Source organism: Prinia subflava, chromosome 1, assembly GCF_021018805.1.
Source record: "Prinia subflava isolate CZ2003 ecotype Zambia chromosome 1, Cam_Psub_1.2, whole genome shotgun sequence".
Classification (NCBI taxonomy): domain Eukaryota; kingdom Metazoa; phylum Chordata; class Aves; order Passeriformes; family Cisticolidae; genus Prinia; species Prinia subflava.
The window spans coordinates 33850693-33864296 of record NC_086247.1 but is presented as its reverse complement, the minus strand read 5'-3'; positions in this window follow the sequence as shown (position 1 = coordinate 33864296).

Genomic DNA, 13604 nt, shown 5'->3' with positions numbered 1-13604 from the left:
GGCAAAGTGAGGGGAACAGAAAGATTATGTGTTTGGAGGGGCAGTGAAGGAATGAAAGATTGTGAGGAGAATGCACCAATGGAAAGGTGAGGGAGGGTGAGGACACAGAAAACCAAGGAGAAATAAGAAAAGGTAGATGGATGGAGAAGCTGTTAAAATACCTAGCTGAGAAAGAAGAGACAGAAGAAAGAGACAATTCAAAGGGAACTGGAAAGCCTGGGCATAACTCTGGGAAGTTGCTGACTGCATTTCCCTAGCTGGGTTTCCCCTGATATCTTCCAGGGAGAAAAACCCTGTAGGCATTCCTCCTGCTTACAAGGAGCAGAAACACCTCACTGAGACTCAGAAACTAACCTCTGCCATATCTACAGCTATATTTCATTTTTTTACTACTCTTCTTGCTAGTGTTTGCTGTCCTTACAAACCCTTCTTTAGTCTGGCAGAGATGAATAAGGCATAAACGACAGCAGCTGCCTAAAGAGTTTGCTATCACAAAAGGATGAGCCACTCTGTCTTCTAAAACTGACACCTTATCAGAAAAGCAGAACCTGATGACATTTAGCTCTTGTTACAAATATTTACATGTATAGCTGAGATGTGTCAGTTTTACTGCTCTCAGTCATGCATAGCAGACTTTGCCTTATTTGCAGTATGTTTTCACATATCTTACATCTTTAATCAGACTGGAGCATGGACTGGTTTAATTTTTTCCATTGGTGATTCCTGCATGTAGACTACAAGAATTGCAATTGCATTGGCTTTTCTGGTGTCACATCCTGAAGAAATTATAAGAAGCAACAATTAATTTTACGCCTCTAGCTCCTTCAATTTGATTATAAATTTGGATTAGTGACATATGTTTTGTCTCCTGCATCAAGATCCAGTGTTAGACTTCATAATTTCATGTGAAAACTGGAAGACAGCAATGTGTATGAATCTGTATGATTAAACCTATTATCATAAGCAGAGTGATTCTAAAATGGTATGGTATTATCTGACATCAAGATTACTATGCACCATCATAGAGTTGTGTCATCTTTTACCCTGTTCTGGATTTCCCCTCCCTTATCTTCTGTCCCCATCTTCTGCCCCTGAATGGGAAGTGTGCTGCCCCACAGATATAGGAAACGAGAGCTTCTGTTAATGTGAGGTGTGTAGGTTGCAAAAGCAATATTTGAACACCAGAGTGCCACCTTGTTTTCATTAAAGGTCCTGTGCTATTACTGGCAATATCTGTGTTAGAAAAGATTAAAATGCTGTATCAACTAGAAGCCAGATTTTCCTGCACACTTTTTCTTCCCCTGCTGACCTGCTGATTTTTGTATAACTTTTAATGAGTTTGGGCCTGCTATCCCTGTTTCCAAGAAACAAATAAACAAACAAACAAACACACACTAGTGGTGCCTTACCTGGAATCTTTTAGTCTGTAAAATGTATATAACCACAAAATGCTGAAGTGTATTGGTTTGAAAGCAAAACCAGTGAGCCTTCAAGTCAGAAATACAATCTAATAGAGAGAGAAGAAACAAACAACAACAAAAAGGTAAAAATGAAATAAAATAAATTAAAATCAATAGTACAAAGGACCACTGACAGAGTCAGAATGAAAACCTGACACCCTGTTGGTCAGGGTGCTGGAAGCAGCCCAAAGTAAGTCCTCCCAGAGTAACAGATGTGGCTCTGTTGGAGTAGAGATGATCCTCAAGAAAGGGTCCAGTCTTCCTCTGGGAATCCAGTGGAAACACACTCCTTTGACATTTGGGATTGCTGATTTTATCCCAGTGGAAAGGCTTTGGCTCCTCCCACTGGGTGGAGCATCTCACAATGGAATGAGGTGATGTTATCAGTCATGTGAGAGGCCTTAAATGGCCCATTCACAGGTGATGTCCCTCGGAGGAGGATGGGTGGAGGAAGAGATAAGAAGGCACTGCCTTATCTGGTGTTATCAGGTGTCCCATTAACAGAAGGCATCTGTCCTCTTCCCCCCCTAGAGTTACAAGAGATAAAGAACAATATCTCCCAACCGGGTTCAACAGATGAAAATAGAATACACATTTTTGGTTACATTTTTCAACCCAAGACATGAGGTGATACACACTGCCCAAGTAGAACGTAGCTCCTGAATTGTCCTGGCAAGCAAACTGAGGAACTGGATTGTGAAGAGAGGGGAAGAGTGAAGGGATCTGGCAAAAAAGCCACTTTATGTCTACCACAATTGAAGTATCTTTGATTTGCTACAAAGAAAGGGAAGGCAGCAATCTAATTTAGAAAATCTTAAAAAAATTTTTATGTAATTGTAAAAATCTGAAGTAAACAGAGCCAAAGAAAAATGTTTTAATAAGTAAATAATAAGTGATTTATTATGTTTGTTAAAAAAAAGGCAGAATATTCCACTGCAAATAGTATCTTCTGAATCTGTGAACAAGTAACAAGATCATTGGTCATAATCTTTGTTTCCTCTCTGTTTTTGAAAATGTCTCAGTATAAAATAATTTCTGTGTATTAAAAAAGGATCTGTTTTACTGGAAAAAGTAATGAAGTATTAGTTGCTATTACCTTGAGCTGAATGTTCCACAATTTTATTGTTTCTGCACACTGAAATAACCTATGAAATTCTAGTCCTTGAAAGATATGTGGATTATTTTGTATTATCTAAACTTATTTTACAGTTCTGCTTCTATTGGAAATGAAACTATACAGAAGTTTAAAAACAGGAGATGGGCATGTTAAGAATATACTCAAAAAAACCCCTGTGATCAGGTTATCTGTCATTGTGAGATATGTATCCATATATACACATATGTATTCCTGTCCTCAAGATTTACATGACTTTATGTAAATTCTTAACTCTTGCTCCTTTCAGTTTTTGTGGAACGTGTTTTATGTGGTGGCCCTTTACTTTCTCTGAGCTCTGGTGTGAGTTTTCAGAGAGGTGGACCAGAATTTGCAATTTTTTGCACTCCCTCCTTCTCACTGGGACTTTCACATTTTTCTCCTAGAAAGCCTATTTTATTAGATAAATCAAGCTTAGATTCAAAAGCGTATGGAACGTGCTGGTGGGGCTGGGAGGGCTCATCAAGGAGCCCGTGGGGGTGCGGGGCAGCCCTGGTGCTCTCTGATCTGCTGCACATCCCACTCTGCTGCACCACTGCTGCTGAGGGACAGCGTGGGGGGAGAGAGGCTAAGGGCTCCCTTCAGCCCCTCCAGCTTGTGCTCCAAAGCCTGAAAAAACATCTGGTCTTTACAGATTTGAAAGGAAAAACTTTTACATGAGAATACAAATTGGGAAACATATTTCTGTGCAAACCCTTGAAAATGAGTGTCATCCACCACATACATTATGTCCACCACATATATTATGTCCCTGAACAGAGCTAAATTGAAGCCAGACATATATTTCTCTTTGATGACTCCATCAAGGTATGTTTTAACTCCTCTCCCCAGATCTTCAGTCTCCCAAAAGATACATGTGTAGATAAGGGAACAGCCTCAAACCCATGCACAGTAACAGCAGCCAAACAAATGGCTTTCAAAAGAAAAATCCAGCTTTGTAGATCTCTCATCCTGCAAACAATTTCCTTTTCTAGTTATAAATTTCAGTTCCAAAAAAAACTTCCCTGGAAGAGGCAGAGGAGATAGGGAAATAAGAGTTTGAGTAATCCTACGTATTCTGAAACTGGAGAAATCCAACTCAAACTTTCCAGCCATCCCTCAGGTATACAGATGCAAAGAACCTCTAATTTGCATGCTTGTATGCCCTAGTTAGTAACTCAGACATTTTTGGCATCTGCACATACTTATAAAAATTAAGTTGTGTTCAATAGCCTTGCTCTGCAGGGAGCTTGAGTAGGGTACACATGTTTGATAGCATGGTTAGTGTTAATGAGATTACTGGAACTTGAAAAATGTATCTTATTTTCTATTACCTCTTACTGAGTGTCAAAACCAGCCTACAAGCTTATATATATTTAGCAGCCACTGTCAGGTCCAAGAACCCAGTCCTGTCGTGAACGATATTTTGAAATGCTGGACCTGGTGAAAATAAACCAGATGTCCTCATTTGAGCTGAAACTTGAATCTTGCTTTCACTATTGCTTCTAAAGACTTAATCATGTTTTTTCTGAGAGAGATAAATGGCTATAATGGCCCCTTATAAATTCAGGAAGACGGGATGAATCAGGACAAAATGCACTTCCTCACCAATTCCCATCTCCATAGAAACTCCTCAACTCTGCTGTGCCTTCTGCCTATACAGATTAGGCAACCCAGTTTTCCAATAACAGACTGATACCTGCATTTTCTCACAGAGGGGTATCTTGAAGAGCAGAATTTAAGTATTGAAAGAGAACGTTGCCAAGTACTTAGTGTTGCATTTCCCAGCTTTCAACTTCTTCCTGTCGCTTTTCAGGGTTCATAAGAAAATTTCTCATGAGACACATCAGTATTTGCTGCCAGGGTACCCACAAGTCTGATGACACTTTTGTCAAACTATTTTTGCTTCAAAGGATGTGGTATCATTAAAAGACCAGTCCACACTACCCGGTATACAATTCATATCACTCCTAGAGAAGACAGGGAATCATCTGAATCTGTGAGATGCTAATTTAAACACAAAGCTTTATTTTCAAATTCATTGAATAGTTTATGCATGAATGGATATGCTTTTCTAGCAGTTCAGATAACCAGATAAAGAGAATGTTTTTTTAATGAAGTGAAATATATGAGAGAATGTATTCATTGATTATTAGGAAAAGAAGAAGTTATTAAACCTTAGTAGATAAACATCAGTTCATGAAGTTCCTTTGTTAATAAGAACAAATTGATAGATTTATAGACTTTAAATTTGGCGAGATCATTTGATTGTCTCATCAGACCTGTAAATCAAAGGCACTAAATCTCACAGTATTACCTCTGAGGTGAATAAAGCTAGACAAAACATGTTGGTAAAGCAGTACATAAAACAAAAGGTGCAATTCAGTTTGACAGAAGCCTTATAGCTTTGGGTCAAATCTACCATCATTAAGTTTTAAAAATACAGAAAACATCTAAAATTGAAGTGTTGCTTTCCACAGTTTTTCAGCTTTGACTGAGTGTACCTACCATGTGTTGATTTACCTGTGAAAATGGCATTTCTCTTTTCCTTGTTCTAGGCTTAGTCAATAAGATACACACACACACAGAGGAAAATCCTCTGAAAAACATGAGGATTTCAAGCAGCAATAGTTTCAAAATTTCTGTTGTTTCAAAGGTTGATCACTCCTTTTGTGTGAAAAGCCAAAGTGCATAATTTCTTATATAAATATATCCAGCTTTAGCATTTAACCTTTATTATACCTCCTGACTGCTGAAGGGCCCTTTATTTTCTTCTTATAATTGTACTGTAGTCAAGTGTCTCTCAGTTTTATTTTTAATGGACTAAATCTGTAGAAGTATTTAAGTCTCATAGAAAATAAGGTGTTTTCTATGGCTTTTGAATAAGTCTGTGACTCTACTTTTAAAAGTTCCGTTTCTTTCCAATATATCTTCATTTGTAATGAATTAATCTTCACTGTAGAGAAAAATGAAGATGTCACCCCTTTTTCCTACATTTACACATCCCTGGATTATATTAACCCTTTTGTCACAGCCTCGTAGTGAACACTTTTATTGCTTATCTCCTTTGACACTAAATTATTTCAGAAAGATTGCTTTTCGAGATACTACTCTAACTTAATTTCAGAATGCCATTTTAACATATGCCCTAGCTTTATGTCTGCAGTAGCCAAAACTCACAGCATTTTTTTCTTTTGAAAATATTATCTTATCCACCAATTGACACCACTATGACATACAAGTGCTCTGTCTTCATTAATATATGCTAATGTTGGTGTTATGTGCAGATTTTGTCTGAAATATTTTGTATTTGCAAGTTGTTGATTGAAACTAATTGAATATAGGTTTCATGCTTACATGACCAGAAACATGCCCATTCAGTGAATCTTTTTTAATAATAAGTTTTGGGAACAAGAAAGTTACATATTTTGATTTCTTTACCCATGTATATTTAATCCCAATGCAACTGCTCCTGCATTTGCATCCTGGTCCCCAACAGTCCTTGTGCCTCCATGAGATGTGTTCCCTAGTCCATGCTCTCTGATTCATTGCTTGTGTTACCCTCAGGTTCTTGTCTGATGCACAAACTCTTCATCACATCTCTATTTTCAACAAAAATTCTCTTACTTTTTTCTCTCAATGGTTATCTTTTTTTTTCTCTTGATGGAGATCCTTTCTTTGCCTATGATTTACACAGTTGAAGGTACCATGTAAGAATAATATTGCTGGGATTAAAGATGAAAAGTTGTGCACTGATCTCATGCTTCACCTATGAAGACTTTCCCCTCAGACCAGAGCCCCAGTGTTTGGGCAATTTATGCTGTATTGATTCCAAGGAGGGAAAATTACTGTCTGACAGCTACACCACATCCTTTATTAGCATCCAAAGTGGAGCTGGGATTTAGCTAATGAAGCTTAACTATCTCCTTTTGCAGCTGCTGGAAGTAGTCACTTTGGAGGGGCAATTAATATCAGGGTTGTGTCCTCTTGTCATACTTAGCCACCTGAAGCACATTGTCCTTGGAGAATCTCGGCCCTTGCCTGAACACCACAAGGGCAGAGTTGTAATGATTCCTCTGTCTCTGCTCTGTCATTGTTTAAGGATATTAAAAATATGGAAAGAGACAGGATTTTTAGGGTTTAAAGAAATTAAATGTTATTTTTGCCTTTGTGTAAAGGATTTTCTGCACTTTCAGTACTACAGAAAAAGTAAATTATCTATGGTTCCTGTACCTGTATTAGTCAGAGATATCATGAAACTGACCCTTGCTATACTCAGTATGCTCAAACCAAAAGGAATTTTCAGTTTTTTCCAGCAGCAGCCATGGGACCCTGCTCTGTGCTTACACATCTGATAAGTTTCTCTCTGAGTGATCATATAGCATAGGACGATGTGACAAAATTTCTTTCTTTCTTGTTTATGAAAAGTACACGATAGAAAGTATTACAAGACTAATTGGAATTATTACAATAGTCTGCTTGGCTCTCTTCTCCCTCCTCTTGACTAATTAGCTTTTTAACATTACAAAATGTCTCTGGCACGAGCTGTCAGAAAGCTCTGCTCCAGAGTCACTACTACATGTGAAGCTCTCTGCACACATTAATAAGGAATTTGCCACTGCTGTTAGAAATCCTTGTTCTCATTCTTTTCTTATTTTTCTTTTGCCCATTTAGCATGCTCTGGGGTCACTAGATGTTATCATTTATACCTTCTAATTCTGTGCTCTGTCTGTCTGCATGGTTAGGGAATTCACATGAACACCAGCTTTGTTATTTCTCTTGCACAACCATGGATCAGCTGTAGCAATCCTTGCAACCTGGAAAAATGTGGAGTTCATCACTTCTATATTAAAATACTGAGCTAGACACAGAACTGTGAGCCTGCATCAGAAAATAGTATTTTCTCAATCAGTCTCATCATAAATTGCAGCTTTTGCTGGTATTTGTTTTTGCATTCTACTTTTTCTCTTCATTCCCTGACTTACTCCATTGAGGGTTACTGAGTTCTACTGTTTTAAGAAGTACTCCTAGTAATCAGGATCCTTTTATCCCTGCCATGGTCCTGCATAAATATAGTGCCAGATCATCTCTTGAATAATTTTTTAAGAAGCAGAGGACAAGCTAAACTGCAAAGTAAGTTGGAAGAAGCTGTTGCCACAGAGCTGGAACATTCTCCTTCCTGAGGGCTGGGGACAAAATGAGAGTATTGACAGGCTGAGAGAGATGGGGTTGCTCAGTCTGAGGAAAGACTGAAAGACATTAGATCCTAGAAAGCCAGAGAATCCAAAGGGATCTTACAAGTAGGCTAGAGATGGACTTTTTACAAGGACATGTAGCAATGGTATAAGGGGAAATGGTCTTAAGCTGAAGAGGACAGGTTTAGACCGGCTATTAGGAAGAAAATCCTTCTTGTGGGGATGGTAAAGCACTGGAAGAGGTTGCCCAGGAAAGCTGTGGGTGCCCTCTCCTTTCTCCTTTCGACTGTAGTCTATCCATCCTCCATTCTCCATCCTCCCTGCACTGGTGCTGGGGAGTGCCCCAACTCATAAGCAGCACTTCACACTTGGCCTTGTTAATCTTCATGAGGTTCTCACAGGACCATCTCTCAAGCCTGCCATGGTCCCTCAAGGAAAAGGATTTTATTGTGAACTGCTGTACTACTCTGTAAAAATTGCACTCTGCTGTCTTTTCTTCAGCAAGTGCTCTTTTTCTCAGCTTTACCAGTGAAAATTCAAACTGTCTCGCTTTCCAATTTACGATGTCTTCAAATGGTTTTCAGCCTCTAGAGAATACTCAAACAGCAACTGTATATTGGTCTTTCCTCAGCTGATGCCTATCACTGCCCTTTCCTCATAATGCTACCCCTGTGCTCTCCAGGCCAGCTTTTTAATTTAATACCTAGAGCAGACAGTTACCAGAAGAGTTCCTCTAGGGGAACTTAATCTGCAGTAGTTCAGATGCTTTGCTAAGAAAGCTTTTCTCAGGTATCCTTTCAAAGTATGTAAAAATAAGAAATATTTGTCTGAAAAATGCAATTTCTCTATTTTCTTTTTAGTTTATTTCAACTTCTTCTTTGGAGAAAACAGTCATTATGAACTCTCAGATACATAAATTACTATTATTTTTCCCAAAAAACCCATTTAGCACTGAGTCAGTTATGTCTTATTAAATATGTGTCTTGAAAACAGTTGCAATGCACAACTAGAACTTGTTCTGAATATTTTGCAAAAAGAGTTTTGCTGCTTTCCACGGGCAATTGAAATGGAAATCTTTCTATGGACTGGTCAGGCATTTATAAAATTTGTTAATGATTTTCTTAAGGGACACATTGGTGGTATTGATTTACAGATGAGGAGAGGAAAAGGTTCATTACTGTGTTTAAACACAAGTGCCAAAAAGATGACTGTTTAAGGTACCAGGGGTTGGCTAAACACAGACTCTTAGTGACAGGGTTTCTTGTATGTTACTTCTCCCAGAAAGTCAAACTAAATGCTATATGCCCAATTTCCCATGTGTTTTCATTCACCATGACAACTAGCTAAACGTGACCTTGACTTTTAAAGCCATGTGTTGCCATCTGTGGTAAAAGAGAGCTAAAAATGAAAAAATTCCTTAGCATTTTTTTCTCCCAAAGGAAAGACAGAGGTATTATTTAATTTTTCTTCTTTACTTTCAGACAATATGATAGAAAAATTTTAAATATAAGACAGAAAGAAAAGTGGTGCTTCTGTGTTTAAGGCAGGAAAACTCAAATTCAATGTTAAGGTATATTTTACTAGGTTAGTTATTTACTAGGGATTGGTCAAACATATTCCATTGATTTTGTTCTCATATAGAAAATAGGTTTTAAACAAATTATTTTGTGACTGAAATATTTGCTTTTAATAAAACTTTCTCCACTCCTTCTTTCTTAAGGTTCTCAAGTATTGAGTTAGAATACATTTTCCAAATCAAGTTCATTGGAACTGCTGTCAAAGACTCTTTTATCCCATATGAGCCAGGTTAGCATCTAGATGTTACCTCCTGTGGGAAATCATAGGTACCCCCAACATTCAAATTGTCCTTGAAGAGAGCAAAAAAGATAGAAAACACCGTTGGGATTTGAACTGCAGGTAACCCCCCCAAATATTTTTTTTTCTAACTAGCATTTAATTGGGTGAAAGCCAATGAAGGGGAATTTTAAGCAAGTTAAGCAAGGTTGGTAACTTCCTTCTTTTTTTCTTTTTTTCTTTTTTTCTTTTTTTTTTTTTTCTTTTCTTTTTTTTTTCTTTTTCTTTTTCCTTTTTTTCCTTTTTTTTTCTTTTTTTTTGTCTTTTTTCTTTTTCTTTTTTTTCTTTTTTTTCTTTTTTTTTCTTTTCTTTTCTTTTCTTTTTCTTTTTTTTTTCTTTTTTCTTTTTCAGAGAGCCTATCAGTTAGATCTTTCCTTTCTTCCAGAACTGGAAAGCTGAAATCAATTTTCTGCTCCTCCAGAAGGTTTAAACATATATGTCCCATATTCTCAAGCAATGTCTCAGCCATTAAACATTAGAGATGGGATGTTCTTCAACTAAAAGTTCTCTAGTTTGCTAAAACAATTATGTTCTCATACAGGGTATTCTGAGGTGAACACTCCTCAATTGCCCATTTGAAAGGATCCCATCCTGTATAATACAAAACCATGCACGTTTCTGACACAAAGTGAAGTGACTCAGGCCAGCCTTGTGTCTAAAGAGGGTTCTGCTAGTCCATTGCCCAAATCCAGCCAGTTTTTAAGCCTTTTTAAAATGTAGTTTGAAAACTCCCAGTTGAAACTTTTTAAGCTTTTGGTAATTCTATTTCTGAAGAATATTTTTGCACTTGAGTTGGGTATGTAATTCAAATAGACTGTTTGGTACTGTTTAGGCTACCAAATCCATTTAACCATGTCCTTAAGGATTTCCTGCCAGGTCCCAGCAACATGGGAAAAGAAGGTGGGGTATTTGAATCAAGAAAAAAAAAAGGCTTGTACAGCTGAGCAGCAATGGGAATACTAGAATGAGATTACAATAGGAATTAAAGAGGGAAAGAAATTGGTTGGAAAAAATAATATTGCAAGAGGAATTGGGGTGGGCAGGAAATTTGGACCTAAGCTAACTGGGCCTGCATGGGATGCAGGGTAGATAAGATGAGGGAATAGGTGGAGATCTGTGTACACATCATCACAACTTTCTCTGGGGGATAAGAAAAGATCACAGTGGTTCTGAGTCCCACTTGTCTGCAGGCAGGACACAGCCCTTGCACACCACAACAGAGCTGCCCATGCTGGATATGCTGAGGCTGGTGCAGATCCCACAGCAGCAAGCAGTTTTTTCACACCACAAGTGTCAGTATTTACTGTGATGACACTAAGCCTTCCAGCTTTGGGGACATCCAGCACAGCTTTTGATAGGCGAACAGAAGGGAAGTAAATTCCCAAAGTGTTTTCTATTTTAGATACCAGCTTGGAAGACTATAATGTTGCAAAGCTAAGAAAAGAACGATGCCAGAAGGCAACTTGCCTGCAAAATGTCTTTTTCTCAAGTACCACCAACTGGCATTTTGGCTACACAACCCCATCCTCCTCCAATTCAATGGGCTCATAGGGGCATCCAGGGGAAGTCACACTGACTGACACCAGCCTTCCACCCCACTGAGGTGTGCAGAATTTCCCTTTGGAGGCAGCTTACCTCTCTTCCTTGATTATGCAGGAGCTTGTAGGATAGCTGCCTAAGTGTAAAGGCATCCAGATGGTCTCAATTCTACTGTTATCCCACAGGACATCATTGGCACTATACAGAGAACATACACCTTTTCTGGGATATAATCAAAATTATTTAACAAAAACGTTGCTGTTTGTGGGACTTCTCAGTTTGCTAAGGGCAAGAAGAGGAAATGAACCTGGTTGTTAAATTTTGGGTTGCTCTAAGATTCATGACCATTCAATGAAGATAAAAATTTTCAGATGGTCACTTTGGCATGCCTTTCTGGAGGGATGTGGGCAGATTTATAGAGAAAAAAAATACTCCCTCTTGGAGATGCAGTAAACAAAATAACTCATTCTTCAAATAGATAAAGCTCTTGTTAATGTGAAGGACTCTCAAAAAGAGCAGGTCCTGCTTCTTTAAATTATATGGCCAAAATCCTTTTGGCCTTTTGACCTAAAGTTCCCCCCTAATGAAAGGATGATAACACTTTCCTGTTGCAATGTGTCCCTGTCCTCAGAAACATGCTGTAAAAATAAATTCATTTTGTTCACAAAACCCTTAGATACAATATTGTGAGTAGAGCCATGAAAATGTTCATGGGGAATTTAATAACTCTGTCTTCAGAGCAGGATATGAATTGTGTATAGTAAATAAGGCCTCTGGGCACAGATATTGTGGAACTGCTCATTATGTGAACTCTGCCAATCCTGTGCCTTGAATGAGAAGAGTGGAATGGCAAAAAGAGCTGATTTTACCTTTCCTATTTGCCTTTACATAGAAAATTTTACTTTTGATACTTTTCAACTTCTGAAAGCTTTCCTTGCCAGCTCTCATGAACTTTTAAGATATATTTAACATGCAATTAAAAGATTGTTCTTCAAATCAGCAGGAGGTTTGCTTTGCATGTAGCTCCCAAATTGCTCCTGGCTACATTCATGTTTTGACTCGGATCAGATTCTAGGCAGCTGAAAAGGGTCCATAAATATATCTGCTCTTCAGACCAGGCCTTTTCAGTGCTCCCTCATCTTGATGTCAAGGAGCCTCAGCTGACTTCAGTAAGAAAACTTGTGCTAATAAGAAAACCTTATTGTATTTTTGGCACTGAAAGTAAGCACAATTCCTCATATAACTGACTGCAGGAATCAACATAAACCAGATTTTTGAAGAACCTTGGTTTATTCTCAATTACTTTTCTATTTTTGTTTTTAAAATTATTTTATTCTGTCTAAAGTTTAGCTGACAGGTTTTTGCTTGGAGTGTCCTCTTGTCCCTGAATTATTGTTACTATTGTCCTGAAAAGAGTAATGTTCATGGTGCAAACTCTCACATGGAATAGAAGACCTATTGTTCCTAAAGGATATCAAGAAATGAAACAAATACATAGAATGAGTCTTTCAAAAACATAACTATAACAAGGAGAGATTTTATTTAATGTCATTTCTTTCTATGGCCTAGCTAGAGAGAAATCTTCGCGGTCTCCGTGTATCTGTCGAACAGATGGTACTGATAAATGAGCTTGGGTTTAGTTTGCTTTCACTGGTCTTGTTTGTTTTTCATCTTTTTTTTTAAGTAAGAGGCAAAGATGTACTTTTGTTTGGTCCCTAAAAATGTAGGGAGAAGCCCTCTGCAGGAAAAACTAGCTGGTATGATGAGGTGAATTTTCCACCACAAGACAGCCAGCATGACTGGGACTGAGCCCTCCCTGGGCTGGTGCAGAACAACAGAAAAGTCAGTCAGATTTTACCTGTTCAACTTTGAAAAGAAAGTCTCCATACAAGTTCTTATCTGGAGTATTCAAGTCAATGATTGCAGTCTGGTTTTCTTGAACCAGCTGCATCATGTCATGCATCATCACACATGCACCTCTCTACTGGAAACGGAGGAATTTCTGTTAAACCTAAACCCCTGCTTATTATATACCAAGCCTACTGAAGCCAAAGAATATCTACCTCCCCAAATCCCTTTTTCCCAGTTAGCCATTTCAGACAGCTACAGAAATAACCATCTGTAGTACAGATGCTAGAAGTTAAAGATCAAGTGGTAGACTTAATGCTGAATTTCACTTTTATGTTTAGACTTGTATGACCAGGTCTCATTCTCTAGTGGATTTATATGATTCTATTTTCCTTTTAAAAATATATGAGAGAAATGCTCACAGGCCCTTAAATGCAGCAGTATGAATACGCCACTATAATTAACGCCCTGGTCTACTCCCTCTTTTTATTTTTCTTTTTTTTTTTTTTTTTCAGTGTACAAGTCCTGTGGAGTTTGCAGATTGATTCAATTGCAAAGTTAGATTCCCACTGTGAT